This window comes from Rhyacophila brunnea, unplaced genomic scaffold, assembly GCF_057557595.1.
Source record: "Rhyacophila brunnea isolate RB1 unplaced genomic scaffold, BYU_Rbru_1.0 scaffold_5, whole genome shotgun sequence".
Lineage (NCBI taxonomy): Eukaryota > Metazoa > Arthropoda > Insecta > Trichoptera > Rhyacophilidae > Rhyacophila > Rhyacophila brunnea.
The window spans coordinates 50,480,709-50,486,794 of NW_028233170.1; positions in this window are offsets into that span (position 1 = coordinate 50,480,709).

Here is a 6,086-nt window from a genome sequence, read left to right on the forward strand (position 1 = left end):
TGGAGATTTCTTCACGACGATGCAATTCTCTTAAATCAGTGTCACACTGCAGATCAATAATCTCAAGTTGTAACTCTGTCGGTACACTATTGCTAAACAAAATTTAATCTATGTCAATATATTTTTTTTAATTATAAAAAAGTTATTCGTAATCAGAAGTACAATTAATGATGGCGGGCCGCAAAAAAATACCCGGCGGGCCACATGCGGCCCGCGGGCCGCAGTTTGCCCCCCTCTGCTCTAACCCATGGGGGGGCAAACTTTTTGGGTGGAGGGCCAAATTCAAGAATTCAAAATGAGCGGCGGGCCGCAAGTAAAATACCATTTTTTAGATATACACTATTTATTATCACGAAAAATAATGAGAAGAATGAAACTGTTGTACATTTTTTTTAAATTCAGGTGTTAATTTTGTAGTTGATATTCTCAAAACTGCTTGTAATTGGGCATCGGAGATATTTGATCGTAAAGAATTTTGATTGAGGTTCATGATCGAAAATGTTTGTTCACATATATAGGTTTATCCAAAAATAAATCTTTAAGTTGGTCGAATTTGTCTGAATTAAGGGCATTGTAAAATTTGAAGATTTCTTCACGACGATGCAATTCTCTTAAATCAGTGTCACACTGCAGATCAATAATCTCAAGTTGTAGCTCTGCCGGTACACTATCAATATCTATTGAAAATGGATCGCGTACTATTGCTAAACTTGTCTCAATTTTTCGGAAGTCACCAAATCTTTGTGAAAAATCGTCATTCAGAGCTTTAATAATTTTACCATACTCTTCAAATTTATATTCTGGTGTATTCAGCAACTTCAAAGTTGGAAAGTGGTCCACGTTGTTATTCGATATTATTTTGTCGAAGGAATAACTTGAGTTTTAATTGAAATCCATTCAAACTTTGTACCATATCATGGGCATATATTTTTTTCCTTGCAACGCGGAGTTAAAAGTATTTAAATGTGTTACGATGTTCAACGTAGAAAATAGTGGTTACATAGTGTGAGACGAGACGCAAGGAAGACGTACTGAGATAATACAATTACGAAACAACAAATTCTTCAAATTTTAATCTTTTGTCAATATTTTTTAAAAAATTATAAAAAAGTTATTCGTAATCAGAAGTACAATTAATGATGGCGGGCCGCAAAAAAATACCCGGCGGGCCACATGCGGCCCGCGGGCCGCAGTTTGCCCTCCCCTGCTCTAACCTAAGTTTTCAGATTGTCTATAAGTCCTGTTCTATTCCTTTATTTAGAAGCTTTTCTTGAGTACATACTTGCCACTGAAATTTTTACAGCTACAGTAGATAAAATTAACAACCTATGTTAATAAATTCGTTTTTATAGGCTGACATGCAATATTTTAATGGTTTATAAAAACTTAATACTTTGTTATGAGTATTTTATATATTATATTATAAGAATATTGATAATAAAATAATTATCCTAAAGTGAAATTCAAACTCAAATACCCAATATTTTCAACTCTATGCATATTTATAATGTAAGAGAGCTCAGTAATAGAGCTCAACATAATATAATATTTTTGTTGTAAATTCATGCTATTTTATTATTGATGAGTCACTACTGAGCTCATATTATGTAATATGATAAAATATACAATTATTGTGGAATTGTAACAAAAAAATCTAGTCAATCATCCGCTATGGGGATGAAAAGTAAGCTCCTATGCAGGGTTTGGGTATTTTACTATGTTAAAATTAATGATTACAAAATAATTATGGTAATATGCTCACTCCATGGGATGTGTTATTTGGCCCTGTTTTTTTTTGTAATACTTAATAACAATAAAAACAGAATAAAAACAAAAAGTGTATCTTTTTCTTGAATTTTGAAGTAGGTAGGTAGGTTATTTCATTTAAATTTTTTTTGTAGGTACATTCATCTTGTATACATTATAAATCCAAAACAACTTCTTTTCAGGCTGTATTAGGTACCTAAGAAGGAACTAAGTAGGTATCTCATTTTGGTTATAGATAGAATTTCGAAATTTAATAAACAACAAAAAACCAACTAAAAATGATAGCAATTTCTGGTAGGTTAAGTTAAGTTTTATAAGATTGACAGTAAGCCTCAGCTCTTACTACTCGGTAATAGCATCTATATATTCGTTCACATTTGTCCGTGCGGAACAGCGATCCGCTAGTCAACTATCAACAAATGGAAACCGCGTGGCTCTGTTTATATGGAGTGTTTACAGTTTATTCAGTTGAGACATGAAACCGCGCAGTCCGGACGTGTTGTCATAATGGAGCCTTGGACATAGAATTGTTATTGATGAAGTGAAGAAAAGAAATACAATTTGGGATATCCAGAGTTCAGATTGTTACAATAAAATAATAAAAAGCGAGCTTGGTAGGAATTAGTGGATATATTTGCAGATGGAGAGGACTCATCGGAAAAAAGGTTTTACTCATTAAGTCTATTTATTGCAAGTTAATAATGTAATAATTAATTGCGTTAGCATTTATTTGGTTGAATTCCATTTTAACAAATGATAATAGTGTTAGAACCGAGATAGCTATCGACTAAAAAGCCAACTTGTAGAATTTAATATTATTTATATTATCATTTTGTAACATAATATAATAAGTCTCAAAAAACTTAAGTCACAAATTGCTAAAAGCACCATAGAAAAATAATGTTTGTAGCTGTTATGGTACAAAGATCCAGAATGTTCAGGCATTTTGACTCGTATATCGTTGTTGTCAGAGGCACCGAGCAGTTTAGAAAGTTCGAAATTTTTTTCAGAGCCCATTGAATTTTTTTTCCACGTGTTATCGGAAATGTCCGACGACATTTGGAATTTTTGCCAATATTCTCTATAATGCTTCACACATTTGGCAGATTATTCCAGTAGCTGTAGATTTCCCAATCCAATAGTTTTAGTGTAGTTCTCCAAATGAGCAATCCGTAACCAAATATGTGAAACATTACTTAATGATCATATTGTTATTCAGGCACCATACTAAAAAAAAATGGAAGAATAATCGAGATACATACATAAAAGAGTACAAAAAAATATAAAAATGTTTTTTCTGGTTCTGGGTTCCAGAAAGGCGAAGGTATATTTATTTATTCTGGAAATTAAAGAAACAACTAACATAGAGGAACAAATAACATATGATAGTTTTGCAGATGTTACTGAAGTTCGGCCAATCTCAAAGAAAAGTTCTTCAGAGGAATGCTTTACTGATTTGCTAGAAAAGAGTATTCAGTCGTGAGAACAAGAAAATATTAGCAACCAAGCCGACGATAAACTATTTTGTTTGTTTTTGTACCACGAACTTAAAAAAGTACCTGTAGGGGAGAGCAGGTAGCATTCGTACACTTTTTACTCTAAGCCGTATAAAAACAAAACTGTAAGATATTTTAAAATAACTTCAATGCTGCTATATATCCAATATATTTGGCTTTAATAATAGTGAAGTGTAGTTTAGATACAAATCATCATGGCGAAGCTACGGTTACTATTCTGAAAAATGGAAAACGTACGAAACTACCCCACACGTGGGGTAGCTTCGTACATAGTGTGGGGCACATTCGTACATAATGGGAAACCTTCGTACAGTCAAATAAAATGCTATTTATTCAATGTAATATAATCATGTATTGGGATCAAAGCTAACACAGAATCAGCTTTCATGTAATAATAATTAACAGTTATTGTTAACACTTTTATTTATTTTTTTGTTAATAAAGGAACGAATAAATCAACATTATAAAATTTACCATTAGAGTAATAGGTCTTAATCTTATGTATTTAATAGTTGTACTATCCAACATTATACATAGATAGGTCTTTTTCGAAGCTAAATATTATCCGGGCTGTTCTTGCTGTAAAAGCAGATTTTGATAGCGGGAAAACACATACCACATCTGATATGTAAACTGTTCCTTCATCTTTGGTAGTGGGAAAGACAAATTTCCAGGTATGAGGCTTCTTCCTCAAAAATGAAACTTTGTATTCAACGGGACTATATTTTTTAAGCACCTGTCCAAGATAATATAAAACGGTCTTTGTTTTCTTGAACTCTACTATCACAAAGCGTTCTTCTTTGATGTTCTCTGACGTAACTAGAGTTTCATTCTCAGTATCCGATCCTTCAGACGTCTCTTCGATGGGAGAACAAGAACTCTCTCTTAAACTCATATTAGCCTCATCCTCACAATCAGTTTCATCCTGACTATCAGTCTTAACAGTTTTATTTTGCCTCTTTGGTTTAGTTGTCCTTGAAGTTTTCTTCTGTCTCTTTAATTTGGTTCTTGTATCTGACAGTAAATGTTATGCTCGCTTCATCTCCTTAGCCATTTGTTTCCTCTCTTGCTCTTGCTTCTTCAACTTTTTTGCTTTTTCTATTTCTTCTAGTCTATTTTTTTCAGGGGTATCTGTATATATTCTCGATTTTCCTGGTAGTTTTCCTTTCTTAGACTTTTTTAACGCATTTCTGTCCACTCTGGGATAGGGCCGGATAATTTCTGGAGTTATTAATCCTACAGTTGATGAAGATGCAGGCGCAGTTGTAGGTGATAGCAAGGAGGGTGATACTGGCGCTGAGCTCCATGGAAGATCTTGTTGAGTAATCTCTGTTTCTGCAGGTAGAGTTTCTGGCACATTGGCATCTTGGCACGCTGTAGAAGTTGATTGTCCACCTTGCGTGGATTCTAACGGCTGCATCTTGCATCATTGCATCTTCATCAACGCCTCTTGTTCTTGTCCCCTTTTTCAAATATATTCGCGGCATGGTTATGTAACAATAATATTTTTGGTGAACAATCTTTCTACTGCCACGCAGTTAGGAATGGGGAGCATTCGTACAGTATGAATCTACCCCACTTATAACTGCACGAAGGTACCCCAAACCGAGAAATCAACAAATTAATTGAAAATAAAAATAACCGCTATAATTAGCCTAAAATGACTATTTACATATTAAACGAAGTTATCACTTCATAAACTATACTAAGTCACTTATAACATTCGTGCAAAACTTATAACAGTTAAGCGTGTTCAAAAGTGAATACAAAAAATACTTACGTAGAGCGAAAACACGTATCGGCGTGTTCTGTCGAAGCTGTTGGCCGCACTGATGCCCTACCCCGCGGTTACACTATGCGTATGAGCGGGAGTCACACACACAAACGCGAGCACGCCAATGAATTGGATAGTGAAGATATCGCCACTGTACGAATGCTCCCTGTGTACGAATCCTACCTGCTCTCCCCTACATAATCGCCTGGCAACACAAATTGAATTATGTACTCCAAATATTACAAAAGCTCAAACTTCACCAGTATGATACATTACCCAGCATACACGTATAATTGCACATTGGCTATGTACACAGTCAAGACTCAAGAATATACTTATCCAACAGGATATCACTGCCTGGTTTCCAGATTGTTCAATGTCACTTTCAGTAAAATTCTCAGGAGAGCAATTTGAAAGTTCACATTGAAATAAATACACAACCAATATATATTATTCTACTGCAGCTGGATCATCTTCCACAGTACCATCTCCCATCAGCTCCGACTCAGATTTCTATAATAGATAATAATATATTTTGTGAAATATTTGAATTTTAAATATACTTTAAGGCTTAAATTAATAGCGAGTTTTTCTTCTGGTGACACACTGTCTCTTATAAGAGTACCTATCAGAACTTGAATTTTCTTCTCAATTTATCACAACTAATACATCAAATGATTTTATCGACATTCTGAAATATTTAAAGAATTATGATTTAAATTTTCTCAATTTGAGATAATATAATGCTGTTAAGTGGCTATGTATAAGCGTGAATGTACTGCACCATTGCCGACTCAAGTAGAAAGCCGATACATTCACAATGACTGGTCTTACTTTTTCCGCCCCTCCCGTTGTTGTCTATGGATGAACTGTTATTGTTTTATAGAGTGCTCATACTGATGCGTCTGTCGTGTTCACACAGGGAATGGTTTGATTTGTTAAGATGAGTTACATGATAAATAATCATACACTACCATTAACACACCTTCTACAAATGTAATGCATAGATCAATGCTACATATTTTTTG